Below are 27,950 nucleotides of genomic sequence, written 5' to 3' on the forward strand. Positions count from 1 at the left end.
TATACTGTATAGCCCCTGGGGGGTGTGAGGGAGGGTCTCTGGTTGGTGTTGCCCTAGGTAGATGGGGGCTCCAAGGAGGGAGGACCCAGCTCCCCAGCAGGGAACAGTCAGAGCTCTGCTTTCATCTTAGTTAGGCCATTGGCTTTCCACACAAGGTTACGGTGTTCAACAACGCTGGATACCACTGTCCAGAGACTGGCGTGCCCTGGTCTGAGCCTGACCACCAGACAATCACACCATGCATCTCCCTGAGAAGTGCTGTCACGTGACTCATCTTAACTCGCATGGGCAATGAGTTGAACTGTGTTTCTGATGAAAGGATCCAAGGAAAATCATGCTTTCTGGTCTGACACCTGGACAGCAGCCTGTCAGGATAGGCAACCCCCAATGTGCTTTTGGGCACTGGACCAGTGCAGCCTTACCTTCTGTCCTCTTTCCTTTGATTTCATCATCTGCTCGTTTTTATTTTATTTATTGTGTTAATTTTATCTATTATTGGAAGTAATCTTAAGCTATTTTTAGGACATGGAAGACTATAGTACATACATAATTAAGCCCAGAGCACTCAGTGTGGTTCTCCTTCTCCAAAAGTAAATGCAAACATCTGATGTGTATTTTCAGTTCTAAATGACCCCAGCTGACTTTCTGCACCGCTTGGGTTCATCAGATGACGACCAAGTTTGCTTTCCACTTAGAGTTGTGTAGACAGGTATGCCTCGCCAGGCTGAGTCTTTCCATTTCACTGGCTATACTTCAAGGGTGAGCTCAGCTCTATGTACGAGTATAATACATTGTCCAGGGCCCAACACAAACCCGCTTTTTCCAAACTGCAGAAGAACAATTGAATCTAATTTAGGTATTTTTGGTTTTCTTGTTTTAAAAGTTGTCATAGTTTCAGTGGGCCCTGAAGACCACGGTTTGGCCCAGACCTTTGCCACATGGAAGTGGCCCACCCCCTAGAGTGCTAATTGGCCTGTACATGCCCAAGGGTTCTGCTTCAGAATTGGGATGTTTGGGACATTCTCCAGGAATATGCATAAAATCCCTTTACTTTGAAAACCAAAAATCAAAACCTGTAAAAAGAAAACATTTTTCTTTTGGGAAGGTGTTTCCCTTTACTTCCTCTTCAGCGTTCTGATGGGGTCTCTGGAAACATAGCTGGTGTCACATGTGTGGAAGCTCAGAGCCAATTGGCCGTGTTGTCTCACATGACTACAGCACGTGACAGAATATGAGGGAACACGGGATCAGCCATCAGCCAGTGAGTGGGACTGAGTGTTTTCATGCTGGAATCTTTTCTGTTTGATGTTTCATGCAGGGGACTTTGGTTAGAAGGTAGATGCGTGACCACGTAGTATTGGTTTGACAGTGCTGGGCAGTGCTTGGGTTTGAACAAAATAGCAAGCTTGCCTTTGGTGACGAAGGAGAAAGAGCAGAGGCCAGAGATGTGGCATTCTGAATTGTGGTGCTCGTGATGCCATGAGCACGGTGCTTGGCTCGCAGAGGTGGCCTCCAGCCAACCTGTGAATGGAGGGCTCCCTCTTCAGCCCTAAGGAGGACCAGCCAGATGACCTCAGCATGCATCCCCACACTGCCCACCCTCTCCTCGCCAAGTCGACCTGGAAGTCTTGGTAACTCTTCTCCAGTCTCTTCTGGCTTCCAGCGTTCTATAAATGCTCTCAGAAAAAGTCCAAGGTAAAAATTTTCACCGCACAATCCTTTCGCTCCATCACATCCTGGGCACCCTCATCTGCGTCCATCCGTCCAGCTTTGGTACGTTTCCTCTTGTGTGCATGAAGGTCCTCCCGAGACCACACGCCCTGGTTGGACTTCCTGCAAGAGAGGGGCCGAGCAGGCTGCGTGTGGGCACCCTCCCTCCTCCACCCATGCCACAGCCACCCAGACCTTTTCACCACCTGCCACCAACATGTCCCTGTTACATGGCCATGTCATCACAAGTTCATGGGGGATTGGAGCAGTGCATATGGTATGGTGTGGGGAAGGACCACATTTACTAACACGATATTTGTGTTGTTTATAGAGGCCTTCCCATCCGCAGGATGGCACTCAGGCCGTAAGGTGCTGTGGTGGCAGAAGATGGATGCGCAGAAGGCCAGGTAAGGTGCTGGGCTCCTCAGCCTTGGGGAGAACTGCAAACAGGGCAGGGAATACCATCCTGCCTGGTGGAATGACAGAAACAGCCAGGAAGTGGGGGTCTGGACATCTTCTGTTCAGGTGTGGTGTCACTGTTTCCTTAGAGAACATGGACTCATGGTGCTGCACCCAATGGACAGGACTTTGGTTCTGTCGCTTTCTCCCTTTGAAAGCCCAGAGGAAGTCATTCAGAAGGGCCCTTATTTAAAAATCATCACATCGGTGGTGTTAAGACGTGGGCTTCATACCTGGCATGTGACATAGAGCCCAGGCTGACTTTGTTTGTATGCCTCGGTGCTCCACAGATCTGATCTTTCCAGCTCGACTGCTCCATTATGATATTCCAGAGTTCCTTTTTCACTACAAAACAAACACCTCTAATGTCAATTAAAGTTCAGTGTGCCAGGAAAAAGAGCGAATCTGAAAAAGTCTTCCCTGAGGCTGGTTGACTCTCAGAATTAGAAAGGAGAACAGTGGTATGAACAGTCTGCCTCCCCACCCCACCCCCACGCTTTTGAGCAGTACAGAATGGCTAATCTGTGATCTTAGCCTTACTGGTTCCTTCTAAATTTACTTGTTCTGAACAGTTTCGCAGCCTGAGCCTGCTGCAGCCTTGCACCCCGAGAGGGGTGAGGCCTGGCAGGGAAAGAGTTAGTGTTTTCTCAGTTTAGAATTCTTTTTGAAAACACCAGCTTGCCTACGTGCAAACGCATCTGAGCTTTGGATAAAGTAAGCTGAGCCCTTCCGCTTCACTTTTACATTGTTACTTGGGTTTTAACACCAACCAGAATAGTTTTGCGCCCCTGTGGTGTCTCCTTCATTGTTGTTTACATGCAAGAATGTACTAGATTCAGGGAAGTGTGGATTACAAGTGCCCAGGGGGCCACTGCCTGGGAGAGGGGCCCAGAGTCACAAGGCAGAGGAAAAGGCATTCATTGCAGATGAATAGTACCACAGAAACATTGGAGAGGGTCCCTGGGGCCTGGGTGAGCCTGGGAGGACTTCCTGGGGGAGGGGGCATTTCTCCTAGTGTGGATTTCTCCCCCAACCACACGGCAGACTGAAAGAAACATAAGATTGAGGTAATTATTTCCACTCGAGCTCCACAGGGGCATCTAGAATGTGGGCAGAGTCACTCCTAAAACTCCTTTAGCTGGTGCCACACAAGTTCTTTCTGTCAGACTCTGTGCAGTAATTCCAATGCCTGCTGAAGGGTGGAAGCCTGAGCCAGACATGGCAAAGGAACATATGTGCAGTCTGCACACATTCAAGGTCTGACTCCAGCCAGCTGCCTTCAGGACACAGGGAGGGCTGTGGGGCCTGGAGTCTGCTTTCCCACAGGCCTCACTTCGTGCTCAGACTGCATCTGGAGCCAAGACAAGCAGCAGGGGAGGGGATCACCAGCAGAGGGCCTGGCAGGAGCGGGATCCGCCCTTACGCTGGCTCAGTCCTTGTAGGATGTGCCTAGAGTTCTCCCTTGGAAGGCTGGGGACACTGGTGCGTTTCCCCACTAACTACCTCCCGCTAAGTTAAATTAAATTAAGGATTGTCCCAAGCAGGGACAGAGCTCCACGCTTTTGGGTGCCCTGAGGGGGACTGTGGATGCTGGAGAAGCCTCCATCACAGCAGTGCAAGCCAGACTTGGACCCTGAAAGCAGCATGACCATGTTTTTGGGCACCACCATGAAGTTCAGAGTGGGCTCGGGGCTGCGAGATGACAGCGGGCTGAAGGCACAAAGTACCAAAGTCCTCAGCTCCTGGGCCTGTGTGTCTGAATGAGTTTTCAGTTGAGGCTCCTTTGAACAGCTGACCTGGTCTGGTCTTTGAACAGGGGCTCCTGACCCTCACAGCAGAGCCCCAGCTACATGCGGTGGGACTCCTGACCTCTCAGGCCAGTAAAGGGATCTTTAGGTGCCCGCCCAGCACTACCTCTTACCAGAGAAGGGTGTCCTATTCGCTCTTTCCCTTTCTGGGGTGGGGTTCCTCACCCACAGAATTCAGATGGAGTGCTCTCTTGAGGGCTGCTGAGAGTCTGAAAAAAGACGACCTGTCCTGTCTCATTTGTCCAGGCTGCACCTGGCACATAGTAGGTGTTCAACAAATCTGGATAGGGTTATTGTCATGAATTTAATTTTGCAGTGCACTCTTTACAAATTTTTGTATAGGATAATAGTAATTACTGATTGACATCATTACTAATTATCAATAACAACCAATTTGATCCAGGGTATTCTAGCTGAAAAGAAAAATTGGTTTGATGCAACCAATGGAAGATACTGAAGAGTATAACATATTTGGTAATGTGACATTAATTTTCACTTGAGCCAATAATGTCTTGTAATTCATTGTATGTTCCTGCTTTGCCAAATACATAACATTAGTATTGAATAGTTACTATGTTCCAGGCATTCATTAAGCATGCCATTCACTCATTCAGCAAATATTTGTTGATCGTATACCGTGTCCGGTTGCTGGTTAGACATTAGGGATAAGGTACTAAATAAGAGCTTGCCTTCTATAAACATATAAACACAAACATATACAAAATAAACACAAACATATACAAAAGAAGGACAATAAGGTGAATCATATAAACTCATTTTTGTAGAAAATGATCAAATGTTGGCAATTGCATAGTAATTTCAGTTGGTGATAAGAGCGTATGGGGTCTCTTCTCAGGACCTCTGGGAAACAGGTTGTGTGTGTTTTGGACATGAAGAAACTGAGGACCAGAACGTTTATGCAAACTGTCTGAGACGACAGCAAGGAAGTGGCAAAACTGAGAACTGATCCACAGTCTGTGATCGTAAGTAGCGCTGTGCTGCTGCCTGAGGAAGGGAGTGCGTCCTTCAGGAAGCTGCGGGCACTGGCAAACCCCATGCACACAGGGCAGATGGGCACCACTGGGAGGTGTGACACCCCTGTTCATGACCGAATGCCCCTTCTAACCACAGTGGACTGATGGCCTTGAGCAGGACACAAAGGGCATGAATGCAAATGCAGGGTCTGTATGAGGTGCTTGCTGGCCGGCTGGTGGGGATGAGAAGGGCAGATACGCTGCAGGAAAGTGGTCAGTTGTGGGCAGCATGGGCTCTGCGAGGACTGTGCTGCTCCCATTCTGCTTATTCTGTCCGTCCTGGGAATGCTCACCTGCACTTCAGCAGCTCTTCAGTGAATGTCATCAAAGAGTAGAGGAAAAGTAATAAAAGTGTTCTTAACAACAGTTTTCTTATGAATAGTTTATAGAGAGGACAAGGCCCTCGTACCTCAACCAGCTTGAAGTTAGCAGGGTGGAATAGAATGGGGAGGCAAGGGATGTGATTGGCAAGTGAGAGGATAAACAAGACGAGGAAGGATGGGCCGAGCGGGAGCGGGACGAGATAGGTTGGGCTGGGGTGAGGTGGAGGGGGCTGTGTGGAAAGAACGAGATGCCATCTTTCTCTCCAAGAGGTCCTGGGTAGATCTGTCTTCTTTTTTCTCACCTTAAATATCTGAATAAAGCAGTCTGATTGTCCTTCCCCCCAACCCCACTTGGTAAATACAGACATCGTTCTACCTCCTTGTTTCCCTTTCACTTCAAGCACTGGTTAGCACTATGCCAGGATGGCCCCATCATCATAGTTTTCTGACCAGCTTGTTATGGAGATCAAGTGCAAGCGAAGTGGCTGTCTCTACCATGAACGGTTTATTGACCAAGGACACGAAAACTTCCAACCACGGGGCCTGTTCCTGGGAACCCGAGTGTGGAGATCTTCCTAGTGACAGTCTCCTGGGTACGAGTGGCAGGGTCAACTGGGCGTGAATGGCTGGACGGCACGCCCGTGGCCTGGCATGGGCTTAGGCAGCCTGTTGCCTGCCCAGGTGAGCCTGGATCTGGCAAGACGTGTGGTGAGGAAGGGCAAATGAGTAGGATAAGTTCCGCTGTCACTGAAATGTAGAGAAAGGCGTTACACACAGCACCTAAATCTAGGCAGAGTAAGTCAAGGACTTTGCAGAGTCTTACATGTAAAGCCTCAAGACTGGTTTGCTTGTATATTTGTTTCTTTGGAAACCGTTTAAGCTGGCTCTGTCCCCTGGTGGAACTTTCTGTTTGTTAAAGCAACCTCACTCTTTGAAAGCCAAAGAAGTAGGAAACATGTCGTCCCATGGAGATTCTGCTGCAGTGGGTTGGGGATGGCCTGGGCTGTCCCCAAGGTGACCTTGGTAATATCTCTGGATGATGGTAACAGGAACAGAAGTTCTTGGTCTTTACCATATCACAGCAGAAAGAAAGGACTTCTCACCTAGCCTGGGCTCCACTCTAGCATGAATTCCTTTAAGAACCCAGCAGGCTGGGCAGAAGGGACCACAGAGATGGTTTGTGTTCTATCAGTGCTCTGACCTGGGGCAGGTCCCCAAAGATGTAATGCACACACAGAGATCATCTCCTTCTCTGGAGCAGTGGATCTCAAACTTGGACATACATCAAAATCACTTGGAAAGCTTGTTACAACAGATGGCTAGGCCCCACCCCCGCAATTTGATTCAGTGGGTCTGGGGTGGGGGTGAGAATTTGCATCTCTAACAAGTTTTCAGGGGCTACTAATGCTGCCTGTCCAGGTACCACACTTTGAAAAGCAGAGTTCCAGAGTTCTATTTTTAACTTCAGAACCATTTGCAGCTACCATCTATGAACCACAGCTTTGAAAATGAGTCCATTTATTTTTTTTCAAATGATCCTACTCATCCAAAAATTTTAAAAATCAAGAGCATAGATGACTTGGTGGCTTAGAATGGTTTAAATAGAACCCATAAATGAATATGTGACGTTTATTGCATACTCTTCTTAAGGACCATCTGTCATAGTGTATATTTATAATCCTCCTGCCAGAAGCACATTTGTGTAAAACGTACCTCTCTGATTGCTCCTTTTCTGTCTCATTCTCTGAGTTCACTTACCCCTCAAATATATCATTTCATAAGGATCTCTTTGCCCTTCCAGAGGGCAATCTAGCGTTGCAGGTTCTGGAGTCAGATTATCCGGGCTTCTGCTAGGCTGAATACTTTCCAGTTATGTGACCTTGTGTCAGTAACTTAAGTTCTCCTCGTCTCAGTTGACCCATCTTTAAAATGGGAATCATAATGGTACTTCATTCATAGGGTTGAGAAGTAATAGAGTTAATATTTGAAAAGCACTTAACATGCAGCCTACCACATGAGAGGGCTCAAGACATAGTAGCTAATATCGATACTTCCATTTTTATCATAGCCTCTTCGTGTTGGTAATCTCATTGCTTTCAATAACACTTCCAGGTGTGTGAGTCACAAACCTCTATCTGTATCTTTGTGTCTTCTCTGAAGTCCAGCCCTGTGTTCACAGCAGTTGACTGGACCTGTGTCCTCTTGCAGATGTTCAGCCAGCTGTGAAGTCCTGAGCGACCTATCTCTGCCTTTCTGTTCTGTTTACCGCCCACCATTCTCACCCCATTACCATACTTGGGTCCAACTCACATCTCCTTGTATGTTTGTCGTAATGCGCACATCTTCCAAAGTAGAAACTGCGGAGTCGGTAATATCTCATTCTTCTCCCTTGTCCAATTACCAATGCTTGTTGATTTTCCCTTGGAAACCTCCCGTATAATTTCCCTCCTTTCTTCCAGTCTCTCTTTCCTTCAATTCCCTTTGTATCTCCTAATCGGTTAATATGCCTGAAACATATTACACCCCATTAAGCTTCATTATTTATCTTTTATTTGCAGAATACAATAAAAAATTTTAAATTTATTATCAATAATCTGCTTGACCTGCTTCAGCATACCTTTCCAAATATATTTCTCATATCTCGCCACGATGCTTCCTTTGCACAGTCACATTGGCCTACATAGTACCCCATTCTCAGGGTCTGCTGTCCATGCCTCAAGGCCAAATATGCAGTCACAGAAGTATTTGCTTTTGCCCTAAGCTATAAAACTACTTTGTCTGGATTTCTGGATTGCTTTGCAAGCTTTTACCTCATTGCCCATTGTATTGGACTTTGAAAGACACAGACATTATTTTACCTACTTTAAAATACATGTACTATAAAAAATACTTCATTACTTTATAACCACTAAAAAAACACTGCCTGTTAAAAGATGACACAGTGCTTTCAGATCACTTAGAATCAATTTGTATATATTGGAAAAGCTATTTTGGATTTTTGTAGACACAGATTTATATCATATAACACTTGTACATAGGTTAAAAGGAAAATATAAGCAATATGAAAAAGTCCTAAAATTTCTTCTAATTGAGAGTGAATATAATGAATTATTTCTTGACTCAGAATCATTGCTATGTATGTTTTTCTCTCTCTAAGTTTTGTTGTCCTTTAGGCCATTTCAAGAGCATTGGAAGTCAAAGAAATTGGAATTAAGAAAAGAATAGAAAATATTTGAAACCATTGCTTCTCGGCCTTTTGGCTAAGACCAAGTGAAAATATTTGAAACCAAAATGTGGTTTTTAAAAAGATCACTAAAATTGATAAACTGCTAGTTACACTAATCAAGAAAAGAGAAAGAAAATTCAAATCACCAATAACAAGAACGGAGGAGGGCATATTACTACAGATACTACAGGCTCTGAAAAGATAATTAGGGAATATTTTGAACAATTTTATGGTAACAAATTAGATAAATAAATGGACAAATTCCTTGAAAGATACAACTACCAAAGTGGCTTAAAATAAAAATAGATAATCTGAATAGGCCTATACCTATTAAAGAAATTAAATTCATAATAAAAACAAAAGCAAAACCTTCACATAGAGAAACCTCTAGAGCCACATGGTTCCACTGATGAATTCCACCAAACGTTTAAGAAAGAAATAACACAAATTATCCATAATCTCATCCAGATAATAGGAGGGAACACTTCCTGGTTCATTTTATGAGGCCAGCAGTATCCTGATACCAAAACCAGACAAAGGAATTACAAGAAGAAGAAAAAAAAACACAAACAAACAAAAAACTAAAAACCTTATGAACTTAGACACAAAAACCTAACAATATAGTAGCAAACTGCATCCAACAATATATTAAAAAAGATAATATTATCATATACTGGAGGGGTTATCCAAGGATTGTAAGGTTGGTTCAACATTAAGAAAACCAATCGATGTAATTTCCTATATCAGCAGAATACAAAAGAAGTTATATGAAAATTTCAATAGATCCAGAAAAGCAAAATTTGGCGTATATTCATGATAAAAACTTTCAGCACACTAGTAATAAAAGGAAACTTCCTCAATCCGGTAACAGGACAGCCACAAAAAACCTAACTTGAACATTATAGTTAATGGTGAACAACTGAATACCTTCTCTAATATTAGAAACCAGGCAAGGATGTCCACTTTCACAAGTCTTATTTACCACTGAACTAGCAATCCTAGTGCAGTAAGACAAGAAAAAAATTAAAAATCATATCAATTGGACAGGCAGAAATAGCACTTTATTTGCAGATTACATAATCATCTACATAGAAAATCTTGAAGAATCTAAATAAAAGCTACTAGAACTAATAAGTGAGTTCAGCATGTTTGCAGATTATAATTGATACAAATATCAAGTGTATTTTTATATAATAAAGATCAATTGGAAAATGAAATTTTAAAAGAATTATTTACAATAGCATAAAGACACGAAATACTTAATATTCAATTTAACAAAATATGTGTAAGATTTATATGTGAAAAACTACTAAACTCTGATGAGAGAAATTAAAGATCTAAATAAATGGAGGAACATATTGTGTACATGGATTAAAAAACTCAGTATTGTTAAAATGTCAAATCTTTCCAAATTGATATTTAATACATTTTCAAAGTCCCAGTAGGATTTTTGTGGAAATTGACAAGCTGATTTTTCAATGTATATGGAATAATCAAAGACCTAGAATAGCCAAAACAATTTTGAAAAGCAATACAAAAAGAACTCACACTATAAAGTTATAGTAATCAATATAGTGTGGTGTCAGCATAAGGACATAAGGACAGATGTGTAGAGTCCAGAAACATATCCATACATAATAGTCAATTTATTTTTGACAAAGGTGCCAAGATATCTTAATGGAAAATGGATAGTCTTTTCAATTAATGCTGCTGAGACCATTGAATATCTATATGCAATAAGCAAGAACAACAAGAAATTTCTATCATCTTATACAAAAGTTAGCTTGAAATGGCTCATAGACCTAAATCCAAATGCTAAAACTACATAACTTCTGGAATAAAATGTATGATATAGCCTTTTAATCCTGGGTTAGTGGAAGATTTCTTAGGACACAAAAAACACAAATCACAAAAGAATAAAAAGGACATATTGGCTTCATCAAAATTAAAAAGTTTCTCTTTGAAAGACGTTAAAAGAATGAAAGACAACCACTGACCGGGCAAAAATATTTACAAAACATCTATCTGGTAAAGGACTTGTATCTGGAACATAGAAAGAAATCTATGCAACAAACAAATTTAACAGCAAGTCTTTTCAACAAACCAATTTAAAACATGCAAAAATGATGTGAACGGCACTTCACCAAAGAAGAGATGTGAATGGAAAATAAGCTGAGGAAAAGAAGCTCAGCATCATCAGTTGTTAGGGAAATTCAAATTAAAAGCATGTTGAGATACCACTACACATCGACTAGAATGACAAAAACCTTGACAATCCCAAGGGTTGGCCATAATGTGGAAGAGCAGCTGAAACTCTTAGACGTGGCTGTGAGTATGCAAAATAGTATAGTCACTGTGGAAAACAGTTTGACAATCTCTCATATAAAGTTAGTCACTTACCATATGACCCAGCAATCCCACTTCTTTTATTCAAGAGAAATGAAAACATCACACAACATACGAAACCTTATATATAAATGTTTATAGCAACTTGATTCATAATTGCCTCAAATTGCAAACAACCCAAATACCCATCTCCAAGAGAATGAACAAACCAATTGTGGAACACTACTCATCAATAAAGAGGAACAAAATCTTTGAAAATAAATTTTTTTGTAGTCATCACGCTGTACGTTATTACACTCACATATCTTATTTATCTTGTAACTGGAACTTTGTACTTTTTGACCACCTTCACCCATTGCCCCCACTCTCTAGCAATCACCAATCTATTCTCTGTTTCTATGAGTTTGATATATTTTTTTTTTTTAGATTCCACATATAAGTGATATCACACAGTAGTTGTCTTTCTCTGTCTGACTTATCTCACTTAGCATTATGGCCTCAAGGTCCATTCATGTTATTACAAATAGCAGAATTTCCCTCATTTTTATAATGCTGCAGTGAACTTGGGGATGCAGCTATCTCTTCAACATAGTGATTTAATTTTCTTTGGAAATATACCCAGAAGTGGAATTGCTGGATCATACGATAGTCCTACTTTTAATTTTTTTGATGACTCTCCATCCTGTTTTCCATAGTGGCTCTCCCAGTTTACATTCCCACCAACAGCTCAGGAGGGCTCCCTCTTTTCTCCACATCATCTCCAATACTCATGTCTTATGTTTTTGATGATAGCCATTCTAACAGGTGTGAGGTGATATTCCACTGTGGTTTTGATTTGTATTTCCCTAAAGATCAGTGATGATGAGCACATTTTTATGTACCTGTTGGCCATTTCTATGTCTTTGGGAAAATGTCTATTCAGATCCTCTGACCACTTTTATATTGGATTTGGGTGTTTTTGTTGAGTTGTGTAAGTTCTTTATATATTTTGGAAATTAACCCCTTATCGGATATACTTGTAAGATTTGCAAATGTTTTTTCCCATTCCAGAGGTTGCCTTTTCGTTTTGTTAATGATTTCCTTTGCTGTGCAGAAGGTGTTTAGTTTAGTGTAGTCCCACTTGTTTGCTTTCGATTTTGTTGCCTTTGCTTTTGGTGTCAAACCAAAAAAATCATTGCCAAAACAAATTATCACGGAGTTTAACCTCCCTATTTTTCCTTCTAGGAGTTTGCTGGTCAGGTCATTGTTCCAATCTTGTGCCCATTTTGACTTGATTTTTTGTGCATGGTATGAGATAGGGTCCAGTTTCATTCTTTTACATGTGGCTATCCAGTTATCCTGACGCTATTTATTAAAGAGACTATACTTTTCCTGTTGTATATTCTTGGCTTCCTTGTAATAAATTAATCAAACGTTTTCGGGTGGGTTTATTTCTGTGCTTTATAGTCTGTTCCATTGAATTATGTGTCTATTTTTATGCCTATACCATACTGTGTGGATGACTATAACTTTGTAATATACTCATAGTTTGAAATCAGGAAGTGTTGTGTCTTCAGCTTTGTTCTTCTTTTTCAAGATTGGCTATTTGAGATATTTTCTGGTTCCATACAAATTTTAGGATTTTTTTTTTCTATTTCTGTAAAAAATGCCATTGGAATTTTGAGAGAGACTGCACTGACTCTGCAGATTATTTTGGGTAGTACCCACATTTTAGCAATATTAATTCCTCCAATCCATGAGCATGGAATATATTTCCATTTATTTGTTCCTTTTTCAATTTCTTTCATCAATATCTTGTAATTTTCAATGTACATACCTTTCACCTCCTTGGTTAAATTTATTCCCAGGTATTTTATTGTTTTTTATGAAATTGTAAATGAGATTATTTTTCTTAATTTCTCTTTCTGATAATTCATTCTTAGTGTATAAACACACAACTGATTTTTGTATATTGATTTTGTATCCTGCTATTTTACTGAATTTGTTTATTAGCTCTAACAATTTTTTGGTGGAGTCTTTAGGATTTTCTATATAGAATATATCATCTGCAAATAGATACAGTTTCATTTCTTCTGCCTGATTTGGATGCCTTTTATTTCTTCTTCTTACCTACTCGTTCTGACGAGGACTTCCAGTACTATGGTGAATAACAGTGGTAAGTGTGAGCATTGTTGTCTTTTTCCTGATCTTAGAGGAAAGGTTTTCAGCTTTCACCATTGGATATGATGTTAGCTGTGGGCTTGTCATCTACGTCCTTTATTATGTTGAAGTATGTTCCCTCTATACCCAGTTTGTTGAGAGTTCTTACCATGAATGGATGTTGAATTTTGTCATATGCTTTTTCTGCATCTATTGAGATGATCATATGATTTTTTATCCTTCATTTTGTTAATGTGGTGTATCACACTGATTGATTTGTAGATGTTGAACCATCCTTGCATCCCTGGAATAAATCTCACCTGATTGTGTTGTATGATTCTTTTAATGTATTGTTGAATTCAGTTAGCTAATACCTTCTTGAAGGATTTCTGCATCTATGTTCATCAAAGATATTGACCTGTAATTTTTTTTCATGTCGTGTCCTTGTCAGGTTTTGGTATGAGGGTAATGCTGGCTTCACAGAATGAATTTGGAAGTGTTTCTCTCTCTTCTTTTTTTTGAAAGAATTTGAGAAGTTTTTTTGTTAATTATTCTTTAAATGTTTTGGTAAAATTCATCAGTGAAACCCTCTGGTCCTGGGTTTTTTTTGTGTTGGGAAGTTTTTGATTACTGATTCAATCGCTTTACTAATAATTTGTCTGTTAGACAAAATCTTGGTACATGCGACAGTATGAATGAATCTCAAAAGCACTGTGCTGCGTGAAAGAAACCAGATACAAAAGGCTGCATACTGTATGATTCCATTTATATGACATTCTTGGAAAGGTAAAACTAGAGACAGAGATCAGATCACTGATTGCCAAGTTCTGGAGGCGAGGAGGAGGGGATTGATCACAAAAGGCTTATAGGGAAAACTTTTGGAGACAATAGAGATATTCTATCTCTTGATTTAGTAGTAGTTACATGACTATACATGCTTTTCAAAACTCATAGAATGGAACATCTAAAAAGAGTGTATTTTATGCTATGTGAATTATATCTCAATAATTCTATCCTTTAAAAATGTACTCCACTATTTACTCTGGAATTTTCTTTCAAACTAATGATATTTATTCTGCAAGTTGTGATGCATATTTGCAGGGAATGGCGAGTACATCATGACTGCTGTGTGGCCCACAGCAAATTCAGAAATTTTAAAATCTGAAAAAAATGCGTCTTAGAATCAATTCAAAGTGGTCCCCTCTCTTCTCTAAGGATCTAAGTCTCTAAGATCCTTGATGGCATCATCTGAGACTGGCTTTTCCTAATGCCACAGAAACTTTGATTAATATTTATTGGGTCAGTTAATGCATTTTACCCTAGAGAATTTTCTTAGACCTGAACTACTAGGTGGAAAATTTTGTGCCTTGGAAAACATAGGGAATTTAGAGATAAAAATCAGCAAAATAACTATATTCTGTGGATGAAGATGTATTCTTTTTTTCTGATTATAAAAGCAACATCAAGTAATTAAAAAAAATTTTTAAATGTTTTTCAATTACAGTTGACATTCAATATGATATTAGTTTCAGATGTACAGCATAGTGGTTAGACATTTATCTAACTTTCAAAGTGATCTACCCAATAAGTCTAGTACACCCCTGACACCATTCATCATTATTACAGTATTATTGACTATATTCCATATGCTGTACTTTACATCCCTGTGACTATTTTGTAACTGCCAATTTGTATTTCTTAATCCCTTCAGCTTCTTCACCCAGCCTCCCCACCCCCGTCCTACCTGGCAACCATTAGTTGGTTCTCTTTATCTATAAGACTGTTTTTATTTAGTTTGTTCATTTATTTTGGTTTTTGGATTCCACATATAAGTGAAATGATATGGTATTTGTCTTTCTCTGTCTGACTTATTTCACTTAACATAATACCCTGTAGGTCCATTCATGTTGTCACAAATGGTAAAAATCATTCTTTTTTATGGCTGAGTAATATTCCATTGTGTATATGTACCACATCTTCTTTATCTAATTATCTGTCAATGGACACGTAGGTTGCTTCCATATATTGGTTATTGTAAATAATGCTGCAATGAACATAGGGGTGCACATATCTTTTTGAATTAATGCTTTGGATTTCCTCAGATACGCTGAAGTGGGATTGCTGGGACAAATGGTAGTTGTATTTTGAATGTTTTGAGGAACCTCCATGTTGTTTTCCATAGTGGATGCACTAATTTGCGATCCCACCAATAGTACATAAGGGTTCTATTTTCTCCACATTCTTGCCAGCATTTGTTGTCTGTTGATTTACTGATGGTGGCCATTCTAAGATGTGTGAGGTGATATCTCATTGTGGTTTTAATTTGTATTTCTTTGATGATAAGTGATGTTGAGCATCTTTTTGGATATCTACTGGTGAATTTGAGTGTCCTCTTTGATGAAATGGCTATTCAGGTTTGGCCACCCTCTGTCTTTTGATTAGCTCATTTAATCCATTTACATTTAAAGTAATTATTGATACGTATGCAGTTACTGTCATTTTATTATTCATATTTTGATCTTTTATTTTTTCTTTCTTTTTCTTAAACATGTCCCTTTAACATTTCTTGTAACACTGGTTTGGTGGTGATGAACTCCTTTAGCTTTTTCTTGTCCGGGAAACCAAGTAATTAATGTGTGCTTATTGGTTCTATACTGGAGTGTACAGAAGTGGTATAACCTCCCACCCAAAAACCCAACACCGTTAAATATTTTTAAATACCACATTTAAACTCTCAGATGCACTCTCCTCACATTTGAACATTGCCGAAATATGGATGCATCTTGTATTCAGTCATGTCTTAACCTCTTCCTACCAGGCAGGCAGTAGCTGTCTCTTTGCTGTCATGGCTAATCACATGAATACCTGGTTGTTGTTCATGTCAGCTCAACTAAATGACTTTGATCTGCAATGATCAGTCCACCAACCATTTAAGGTAATATGAGTCCTCATTGTTGGCCAAATCCTCTCCCAACACCTTTTGGAAAGGCCAAGCACTGAAGCTTGCAGAATGGGCTTTGATGGTTTAGAAGAAAATACTGAAATAATAATGGAGCATTCTTTTGAAAAACTGCTGTGTCACCTACATTCTTTTTTTTTTCTTTTTCACCTACATTCTTGATGGCTCAGAGGATGATATTGCATAGAAATACTTAGACACAAACCACTGAATCAAATAGTGATTCGGAAAAAGTGTTGAAACCAGAATGCAAAGAACTGGGAGGAATATTTTAACCTATTTATTTTACTTGCCTATTTCTTTTTATGTATGCAGAAGAGTGATATATAATAAAATTCTATACATTAATAAGTCTAAAAGAGTTCTTTAAAAGTATGAAAGAAAAATTACGTGATAAAGTATTGTTATATTTTAATTGGCTGCATTTTTTCTTTTTTCTGACTTTTCAGTTTATTCTTTCTTTCTTTATTTTTATACGTGTTTTTTCTTTTGTTTTTTAAGTTTCAGGTACACAAAACAATGTAATAGTTAGTCATTTATCATTTATATCCCTCACACAGGGACAACTCCTCTCCCCGCATTCACTATCCCTCTGATATCGCACACAGCTGTTACATTTCCATGTGTTTTTTCTTTAGTTGTCTGACATACAATATGATCTATTTTACAATCAGTTATATCTTAATTTTGACTAAATATAACATTTCCTTCATTTTTTCTATGCATTTTAAAACATTTTAGATGATTCTAAATTAATAGAAAAGGTGTAAGAATAGGACAAATGGTTCCTGCAAGTCTCTAATTTTTTTTTTTTATGAGCCATTTAAGAATACATTGGAGATATTTTGCCTCTTTAACCCTAACTATGTAAGTGTGTATTTCCTAAGGACAATGACATTTCCTTATATATCCACAGCACAGTGAACTTCAACACTGATAGAACACTACTACCTAATTTAGTGAAATCCACGTTTATCAATTGTCCCAATAATGTCCTCCATTGCTATTTTTGCCCAGTCCAGGGCAAAAATCACACATTGAATTTAGTTGTCATGTGTCTTTGGGCTCCTTTAATCTAGAACAGTTCCCTGGCCTTTCTTTGTCTTTCTTGATATTGACATTTATTAAGAGTACACGTGCCAGTTTTTTTTTTGGTGTTTTTTTTTTGTGCAATTTTCCTCAATTCTAATTTGTCTGTTGCTTTCCCGTGATTCTTTCAGGTGATGCATTTCTGGCAGTAAGACATGGAAATCGTTGTGGCCTTCTCAGTGCATGACATCAGGAGATACATGATGTCACTTTGTCTCAATACCGATGATGTCAACTTTGATGACTTAGTTAATGTGCTGTATTTTTCACATACATTGTTGATATAAGTGTTCACTGTACATAAAAGGTTATATTCATCTTTCGTCTCATAGTTTCATAAGCATTTTCTCATCATTAAAAGCTCTTAATATTTATAATTTATTATTGAAAAAGAATGAAGTCTAAAGTCTCTAAATATGAGGGGGATTGAACCAAGCTGTCATGTAAACTTGGGTTTGAATGTCCTTGAGGCTCTTCGTGAGGCATCATGGCCGATGAAGGTGACAAGCCGTCCTCCGATGAGTGCTGTGTGGAGCTTGTGGCTCTGCATACGCACTCAATCAATGTTTGTTGAAATCTTAAGTTTTCAGGAATCCAGGGAAATGACTAAAAATGAAGCATCAGAAGAAGCAAATTGCTGGTAGTGACAGCCCAGAAGGTGTGATTAATGAGACAACCTCCATGCAGAAAAGTGGTATTAAGTACTTTTTCCTTCCTTTCTATCCCGACGGCCTTTTCTAAGAAAATTAGTGCAGCTGTATCTGCTGAGCAGCATGGAAATCACTCACTTTGGAAGACAGGGCTTCCTTTATTTGAGGGATAATTGGTATAATGTCCTTTCTCTTCACATTTTCATTTACTACTTACAACCTGGAAAAATACAAACTTATTGGATAAATTCAAGATTAGCAGCTTATAACTCCTTTTGAAACAAAGGCTTCAAACACTGGGAAGTAAATTCAATGAATCCATTTGTAAGTTTCTGTAATTTAGTTCAATGTACTTTAATACCTAACATACCAGATAATGGTCCGTGCTGAACAGTGAGTCTGACCCTGCCTCATCCCCTGGGGGATATGGTTTGTGGCTGGTGTCCTTCTAAGAGAATGAGCTCTTTTTCACCTGTTGCCTGTTGGTACTCAGGGCCAGTAATGTCTTTGCTCTGGGGCATTCCCTCAGGACCCAGGGTCCCTGCAGTGCCTCTTCTGGTAGACCTTCTAACTCCGCCTTTCCCACTGAGCTGGGAGCACCTGTGCCAGAAGTCTGCTCCATTCTACCTGGTGCAATTTCCTCGGCACTCCTGTGAGGCCCTGCTCACTCTTCCTCATGTTCTGTTCTGTTTCAGCTAGCAACCTTCACTTCCTCAGGCGTGAGTCTAGCAGAACACTCTCACATAGGTGACTGCTGAACACTTTGTCCCACCTCCACGCTCCCCGGGGAGGACAGCTGGCTGTCGGCTCCTGGGGGTCTGGTTTTCAGGCCCTGTGAGGAGGTATCTGTAGTACCAGCAAACCCTCCTTGCTGCCTATGGCCACCAGAGGCCCTGGCTGTCCTTACCTACATTCCTTCTCAACCCCCTGGGGACAGCCAGGTGACATGGAAAATGGGATGGGGCTGTTATCCCTGCAGCGTGCACACCAGGGACTCCCTGAGTGTACACTGAGGGTGGGAGGGGCAGGCACTTCAGCAATTTTCAATTGAGCCCACCTTCCTTGGACATCTTTCTCTTGTGTAAATAGCACATTCATGGATTGTTCCTGGGAGAACACATACAACTGTCACTGCGAGTTGGGTCCCATTTGGGAGACAAAAGTAATCTCTACACGAGGGTTTCTCAGCCTCTCCATTGTTGACATTTGGGGTCAGGTCATGTTTGTTGTGGGGGGCTGTTCTGTTTATGTTAGGATGTTTAGCATCCCCCTTAACTTCTACTCAGTAGATGTTCCCCCCCCCCAACATTGTGACAACCAAAGCTGTCTTCAGACTTTGCCTAATGTCCCATGGGTTAGCACCACTGTTCTACATGCCTTAAAACTGAATCCCATTTCATTATAAAAGGGAAGCCCACTAGAGAAATTCTAGAAAACAAAGTACAAAAACGGGAAGGGGAGGTTTGCCTTAATTTTTCATTTATTTGCAATCACATGTTATGCAAAGTTTTGTGTCCTTCATTTGTTCTTAAATGTAATATTACGTGATCAGGTTCATATATCAACTTAAGTTTATGTTATGTGTGATTATTATCTCGAGCCTCTCCCCTCCAATTTATTCAGTTAGTCTTAAAAGAAATGAACTCAGCCCTTCACACATGGTGAGAGCTAAGTCAGAGCACGGACCTCACTTGGGGTGGGTGGGGTAGGGTTTCTGAGCTTCTTGAACTGAGGACACAAGACCAATGTACTGGTTCTCGGGGAATCGAGAATCATCACCTGCCCACTTATCAGCAGGTACCACTTTTTATGTTTGGCCCAATTCTTGTTTTCATCTCAATATGACTCTGATCTGTATTCAATATCAATGCGTGTAGTAGAATAGAACCTGGTCCTCTGATGTGTATGTGCCTAAATGTATGTTATTTATGACTTCTTAGCTGTGGTTTGTTTACATCGGAGGTGGTATTTTCTGACATGTGGCCACAAAGCCTTTTAATAGCTGCAGAGCACAAGATGTGCTGGAGGACGTCCCACGAGAAGGATATTATCATTAGGTTTAAAGGGCCTTAGCTCAATTATTTATAGCCTCAGACAGGAATTCTATCACGATAGGCATAAATATGCATCAAAAAAATGATGATACATTTGACAGGAAATACTGAAGGTTTAATTATGCCCAGAATAAAGGAAGAGATTGAACTCCTTATGAAGCTCAGTTGGTCGGTCTGTGGTCCCGTGGTTTAGCCTGCAGGTGGGAGACACGCTGTTTTCCTCCAGGCTGCTGTGAAGGCCCTGCGACAGCACACAGCCCTCAGTGTCTGGCCCTGACAGCAGTGGATGGTTCTTCTAAAATTTCTTTTGGCTTCTACCTAATTGATACTTTTTTGTGTAGTAAAACATACATAAACATACATAATTTGCCATTTTGACCATTTTTAAGTGTACAGTTCATTGGGCATTAAGGACATTCACACTATTGTGCAGCCATCACCACCATTCATTTCCAGAACTTTTTCATGTTCCCAAACCGACACTCTGTCCCCATTAAACACTAGCTCCCCATCCCAGCCACTGGCACCCACCATCTACTTTCTGTCTCTATGAATTTGACGACTCCACGTCCCTCATATATGAGGAAACACACAGTATTTGTCCTTGTGTGACTGACTTATTTCACTGAGCGCAATGCCCTCAAGGTTCATCCATATTGTAGCCCATGTCAGAAGTTCCTTCCTTTTTAAGCTGAGTCATATTCTATTGTATGTACACACCACGTTTCATTTATGCATGTATCTGGCCAAAGGACACTGGGTTGTTTCACCTTTTGGCTATTGTAAATAACGCTGCTATGAACATGGGTAAACACATATCTCTTCGAGACCCTGTATTCAATTATTTTGGGTAGTTATGGAATTGCTGGATCACATTGACAATTCTATCTTTAATTTTCTGAGGAACCATCATACCATTTCCCATAGCATCTGTACCACTTTACGTTCCCACCAACAAGGGTTCTAATTTCTCCACATCCTTGCCAACATTTCCTGTTTTTTCATATTAACCATCCTATAATAGCCATGAGTATGATGTGGTATCTCGTAACTTTAACAGTTACGATCATTTGCAGTGACATTATGCCTTCACATGTGAGTTCACATTCGTTCTCCTTGAGGGTGATGGGTATTTGCCTGTGATTCTAATGCCTGGTGGTCCAGTCTGAACTTGTCATCTTTCTTCCAGCACGCAAGACTTGTGCTGCAAACTAGATCTACTCCCAGCTGTGTGACCTCAGACAGGCTACTTAACATCTTTGGTCTTAAGTTCTAACACATAAAATGGGGATCAAAATGATTCCTACTGTATTAGAAGATTAATACCCTTGAAGTCAGAGAACAAGGCCAGACATTCAGCAAACACTCCATAAACATCAACTATGGCTCTTATTATTACTTTTACAGTATTCCTACCTTGGCAGTCATATGGCCAGGTCACCAGTGATTGCTCTTCTGGGAAATGCCTTTTAGGTTCCTTCCTTCCTCCCATCCTACCTCAGTCCTTCCCAGACTTCCTTACCACAGGACTCACACTCACATTAGACCCCTAAGAATTTGTCCAGCAACGCTTCCTCCATCAGTTTGTCCTTTAAAAACACCATATTTCTGTTCCCAAATCACATTCATCATGTTTCTCTCTCACTTCAAATGCTATGATGGTTCCTAATGACATAGTAGATTACATCCCCAGCCTGCTGGCTAGTTTTCTCATTTTAATTGTTATTCTTGTTTCTGTGTTTACAATGAATTTGCTGAGGTGTAACACACCTCTGATGGAGTACACAAGTCTCAAGTATGTAGCTTGCTGGGATTTTACACATGCATATGCTGAGAAGCTATCACCAGAGCAATATCTCCAAACCCCAGAACACCCCTGTGCCCCCCTGAACCAGTGAACCCCCACCCCGTTCTCCAACTTCTCATAAATGTGATGATACAGTGTATCTTGTATCTGCCTTTTTATTTCCCTCATCATTTCATCTGGACCTCCCTTCATGCTGCTGCCTGCCCCACGAGTTTGTTCTTTTTTACTGCTGAGTGGTGCCCAGTGAGTGGAATACTATAAAGCTGCTCCGTACGTTCTTGTGTGTGTCTTTGGGAACGTGCACACACATTCTCCTGGAACGTGTACATGCATTCTTGTGTGTGTCCCTCTCATGTGCATTGATTAGTCAAAGGGTAGGCTATTTTTCTTGTTTGACTAAAAAGTTTTTGTGTGTGACTATCCGTTTTCCCCTAGCTCCACTGAGGTTGGAGTTACATAAATGAAACACACCCATTTTAGGTGTATGGTTTAATAAGTTTTGGCAATTGTATACAGTCACTTAATTGCCACCACAAAGAAGACACAGAACATTTCTATGTCCCCCACCCCCTAATTCCCTTGTCCCTCTTGCAGTCAACAGCCATCCCCAGATCTGCTCTAGGCAACAGCAGTACTTCCTGGAAATAAAAGTTTGCCTTTTCTAGAATTTCACATGAATGGAATCATACGGAACAAGGCCTCGTGTGACTGGCTGCTTTCATTCAGCACATGCTTTGAGGATCACCCATGTTGTTGTGTGTCATCGCTGGTAGGGATGCAAAATGGCACAGCACTTTGGAAAACAGCTGGACAGCTTTTTAAAATAAAGTGAAATGTAAATTTACCAACGCAGAAATAAAAACATGTGCCCACAGTAGGTCAAAATTCATAACAGCATTATTCGTAATAGACCCAAGAAACAATCCAATCATCAACCAATGAGTGAGCAGAGAACAAATTCTGGCATGTATATGCTATAAATGTCACTGAGCAATAAAATGGGATGAATTACTGATGTGTGTGACCACATGGAGTAATTTCTTGTTCTGTTTTTTCTTTTTAAAAATTTAATTAAAACAACAGATGCTTAATAACACAAGGCAAACAATATAGAAGTATAGACAGAAAATATAAAGAAAAAAGTTTCTCCCTGTTCCAATCACACCTACATGGGGAGACGTAACAGGTAACAACATATTTTTTGTATTTGTACACACACACGCACACACACACACACCCCACACTCACCACACACCACACACCACACACACACCACCACACACATGAACTGCGCCACTTTTTGTTAAAAACGGGGATGCTACCACACTCATTACTCCACAATTTGCCTTCTTCATGAACAGATCAGGAGATTTGTTCTGACTGATTTTTTATAGCTGCAAATCTTTACCGCTATATAATTTAGTCAAATATTCCCATTTTTGTTCCGTTTTGCTGGGTAAAGCTATGCTGCAGGAACACAGGGCCTCTGTCCTTGTGTGTGGAGTGATGGAGGGATGAAGGACCGCACTCAGCCCCACACTGAGTGATGTGGCAGAAAGGCAGGCCTCCGGCCTTCTATTGGAGGGTGGGGGAGGGGATTACCGCTTCTGAGCACAAGCTTAGCCCTGGTCGTTTTGATGGCTTTTTGTGGAGAAGTATGCTGCTGGCCTCCTCATTATGGGGCTGCTGCAAGCATGTTTCTGCGGCTCATACTGTTACGAGCAGCTTATGGAAGTGGCCCTTTCTTCCCAACCTTGCAGCAATGGGTCTTAATGTCATTAATTTTTACCAGTTTTACGGTCAAAACAATGTCGTTTTTTTCTCTGAGGTTTTTTCTATACCAGGAAGGTGGCACCTTGTCACATACAAGTATATTTGCTGGCTGGTTTCATTTTTTAATGAATTATCTGTTTATATCACTTGCTCGTTTTTCTACTGGGTTTTTCTTTATTTTTTTTATCAATTTGTGGGAGCTTTTTGCATATTTGATATGTGCTAGAATATTTTGCAATACAATTAACTTTGTTATTAGAGTACTTCTATCCATGGTTTATTTTATGACTTGTCTTGACTATCTCCCTCACTGTAAGATTATACTAATGATTTTCTAATATTTTTATTTACTTTACTTTTAATATGATAACCAACTGTGCCCAAACTGGAATCCTCCGCTGAGTTGGAATGCCACCTCATCATCTATTGAACTCCCTTACATTCTTGGCTCTGTTTCGGGATACTGTTGCAGCCCACTGATATACCTGTTTTCTGTGAGCAGTAACTTACGGTTCTGATCGTGGTGGTGTGGTAGTCATGTTTCTGATCTGGTAGGAGGCATCTCCCTTTGCTGTTCTTTCTTGTTTAAAACATTTTCTTAACAATTTTTGAACTTTCTTTGCTTTCTAACAACATACCACTGAGTGTAAAAAGATCTCATTAGGATTATAATTATAATCAAATTAATGTATTCCTTTAGGGAGAATTTACATTTATAATATTATGTCTTTATATCCGGCGCATGGCGTGAGTTTCCATTCATTCACATCTTGTTTGTGTCCTTCCATATCATTTTACTCTGTCTTCATGCAGGCCGTGTCACTCTTGCCATACTCCGTCCATGGCTTGTACCATTTTGGCCTCGATGTGCATGAGGCTCCCACCATTACTCCCACGGTCTCCCTTCTACGTGCTCACTGTTGTTAGAGGGAAAAGACTCTGGTTTCTCTCTCTATCACCAAACTGTCATGTTAGCTCCCAGTAGTTTTTTTTTTTTTATGTAGCTTCAACAACATATTTTTTCCCAGCGCTCACGGCCCCACCCACGTGAGGTTGGTTCTTGCCTGTTTTCTTGGTTCCCTGCTCTGGGTCACCCCTCCGTCCTCAGTAGCCCTCTGGGCACTTCCTGGACCACACAGGAGGGAGCCTGAGTGGAGCTGCCAAAACTCAGCAGGGAGCTTCCCAAAGGAACAGAGCTCCCCTGTGCTCAGGTGCAGTGATTTCCCCCTCTGACCCAGCACGTCACACAATGTGGGGCTGGATGTGCAGCTTGGTCTTCCTTCTCATGTCATTGCTGAGCCCACTGGCAGCCCTGGCTCTTCTCCTTATCGGTCCTGTTGCCCACAGAGTCTGGGCTGCTGGGCACACGCTCAGCTCCCAGAGAGGGAAGGGCCAGTCCAGGCCGATCCCAGTGCAAGTGCTGGCTTTGTGGTTTGGCAACACGCGGGGCCTTCCCATGCCTCTGGAATGGACAGGGATATGATGTTGCTCACCTGCCTCGTGTCATCTAAGTGACATGCTATGTCTGATGGCCTGCTCCTAACCTCATCAGCACATGTGAGGATCCAACGATGGGCTGGAGCATCTTTTAAAGGCAGAGCAGGGGTGTTGAACATTCTTAGGGGGGTGAAGGCATGGGCTCTGGGGCAGTGCCGGCTGGCTAGCCCCCAGGACCACGTTGCCCCTGTGGTGACGGGACAAGATCTCACAGCTGAGGCTGGCCACCCCTCATTCTTGTGTAACTGTGGCGGTGCCCGTTTCCTTGCTCAGGGGGGACTGATGTCAGTGCGGCCCCTGAGTCACCATGTGCACTGCATGGGTAAGGTCTGGCTTTGGAGCCCAAGGGTCTAATTCAAATATGACTTCATTAACATGGTGTGATTCCGGGAAGAATTAAGTACTTTCTCTGAGCTTAATTTCTTTTCTCTTAGTTTATTTTTTCCCAAACGGAAAAATTATATCTCAGGGGGTTGCTCAGGGAGGTGAGGGAGGTGAAGACGCACAGCAGGGAGCAGCATGACTCCCTCTCAGGGGCTGGGTCACCATGGTGGTGTGTGTGTGTGTATTGTGTGTGAGAGTGTGCATGTGAGTGTGTAAGAGTATGTGTGTGCATGTGAGAGAATATGAGTGTGTGTGTGATAGAACTCCCCTCCTAGAGCTTAGAGTCTTTGTTCTTCGGGAGCCCAGAGACCGGTCTCCTCCTGCACTGCTCCTTAACTCAAGAGTCAGCTTTACACACCGCAACCCCCAGAGAAACTTCTCTGCAGTGACTATAAATGTTTCACTCAGGACATCTCTTGTTCCCACTGGCCCTTTCTCCTCCCTATGTAACCCAGTCAGAGGGACTCTGCTTTCACATTACAGAGAAACAGATAAACATGGACAGAAAGTTGGATGTGAGGACTGAGAAGGGGGCTGTGTGCAAATCAAACAGGTTATCATGAACAGACAAGGGAACTAAGTCCTGCCTAAATAAACACAAGAGCGGCACGTCCCACATGAGGGGCTGTGTTCACAGCACTGACAAACGAGGAAGAATCACCGAGTTTTCTCTCTTGCTTTGCAGATGTCGGCGCACTGAATGGCACTTTCTGCAGGACCTGCGGCCTGCCCCCCTCTGCCCTCCCCCCTTTGGCCTGCTGTCCCCAAATCTGGACTGTCCAGCTCTTCGCCTGGCCCCACACCTCAGTGGGGTCCTCCGCCTGCTCTGCTCCCTCCCACGTCTCCTCCTCCGCACATGTCAGGGTGTCTCCCCGTCTGCCTATTTCCATGGGGCCTGACCATTGTCCCTTTGACCAATGGTATTGTAGCCTTTTGCCTGACGTTAAACATATTTTTGGAAAAACAACCCATTGTGTTCATGTAGTATTTATTTCTAGGAGTTTGTACTTTGGTGTCTTGTAGTCCACATCGCTCATCTTCTAAAGTTAGTTTGTATAATAATCTATGGTTATCTTATTATTAATAAAATGGTGACAGGAAGGACATTTTTTGGACCAGTTAAGTGCAGACCTGGCTCTCTCTCCCCTCTTCTGAATGCCAGGCTCCCAGGTTCCTCCTTGCTGACCCTGGCAGCTGCTCTAAGAGGGGAGCTTGCTGAGGTGGCCCCAGAAGAGGCTGCAAGACCGGCCTCAGCTCTTCCACTTCAGGGTCCCCTAGTGCAGCTCCATGTAAGAGCATATTTGTTCTGATTCGTCTGGCTTTTTGCACTAGGTTCCTCCAATGGGAGGGGCCAGTGCTGGAGAAAATCCCACTGAGGGAAGGTAGTCTTTTACCTCAGGAATCAGGGAAATATGATTGAGCTGCCTTTGGGAAAAGAGCCTCTTGCATTTGCTGTGCTAACTGATGACCATTTAACTGTCCTGTGCTTGACTTTGTCAAATTCTCCTTGATTGGAAAACAGGAAAATTAGTTTTAATTCCAGTTCCACCATTGACTTCCTCAGGGTCTGTGCAACACTTAGCATGTCGGGAGCCACTCAAAACATGTGTCTGTGTGCATGGCTGGCTGCGTGTGTGCAGCACATGAGATCACCCTGGTAGTCTCTTACTGTAATCTCTGGCACATAAGACTAAAAATAAAACTGTTAATACAAATCCAAAAATGGACTCTTCAGTAGCTTCTGCTCACACACGGATCTACTTATTTTCCTATAATTTTCCAGAGACCATATGTTCCTTGGGACCATATGTCTGTAAACGAATGAGATTACGGTCGGTGTGAACGTACTTCATGTCTGGAGCCAGAATTAGCCACCAGGACTTCAGAGTTCTCTCTGTCTCTGACTCTGTCTCTCTCTTTATGTATATAGGTACATATATGCATATGTATATAATCAATTTTAGGATCAGTTCATATGTCTCTGTCAGTTAAAGCTCTTTTTTCAGTTCGGAAGGAAGATGTGTACTTGTCACTTTGATTTGAGTGCTGAGGATGAAACCACGGAGAGTTGTTTTGCGTTTGCCCCTGTGCCAGGCACTATTGTGTCAAGAGGCTTTGTGGATTCATAGGTGATCTCAGTGGAACCTCACAGGCAGCCTCTGCGATGGGTGTGATTGTTAAGCGCCCCCGGCTGAGCTCAGGGGCAGCAGAAGTCACCAGCACCCTCACCACCGCCCTGTGAATGAATCCCCGTGGGCAGGCAGCCAGAGGCTCTCATTAGGGAAGTAAGCGCATGTCTGCTTATTGCCTAGGCTGTGGGTGGAGGCACTCGGCAGCCATTTCTATACCTCTAATGCCCTGGGGGCGGATCAAGCCCCACGTCCTTATTTTAGAAAGTCAACGTGTGTCTTTGGGAGACAGGTTCAGTGCTACCCTCTGTGGGTCTGTGTCCCCAAGGAAGTCTTATGCAAAGTAGGTTTAAACAGCCTGAAGCCCTGCCTCACCTGCTGGTGGGTACTTGACCCTCTCTCCACCCTCATCCTGGCCCAGTGTGAGCTGGGGCTACAGAGCAGTGTCTTGACTGAACAGCATTTTACATCATCATATTCCTTAAATATATGTTTTTAATAGAAGTAGGAAGGTGGGAGGTATTTGGTGTGGTTGGTGATCAAGACCCTCTCAGTTTCGGATT

The 27,950-nt window shown here is 41.6% G+C and overlaps 1 protein-coding gene and 1 long non-coding RNA gene across 3 annotated transcripts in view; both read left to right on the plus strand.

Annotated features, from left to right (window-relative positions):
* Window positions 1-27,950, plus strand: part of SHC3 (SHC adaptor protein 3) — a 185,490-nt gene that overhangs the window by 46,702 nt on the left and 110,838 nt on the right. The gene's annotated exons all lie outside the window — the stretch shown is intronic.
* LOC308505360 lies at window positions 1,840-26,195 on the plus strand. The gene is made up of 3 exons (XR_013994528.1): window positions 1,840-2,117; window positions 4,834-4,960; window positions 25,944-26,195. It is a non-coding gene; the product is annotated as an uncharacterized lncRNA (long non-coding RNA).

The sequence above is a fragment of the Rhinolophus hipposideros genome (assembly GCF_964194185.1).
Source record: "Rhinolophus hipposideros genome assembly, chromosome: 11".
Lineage (NCBI taxonomy): Eukaryota > Metazoa > Chordata > Mammalia > Chiroptera > Rhinolophidae > Rhinolophus > Rhinolophus hipposideros.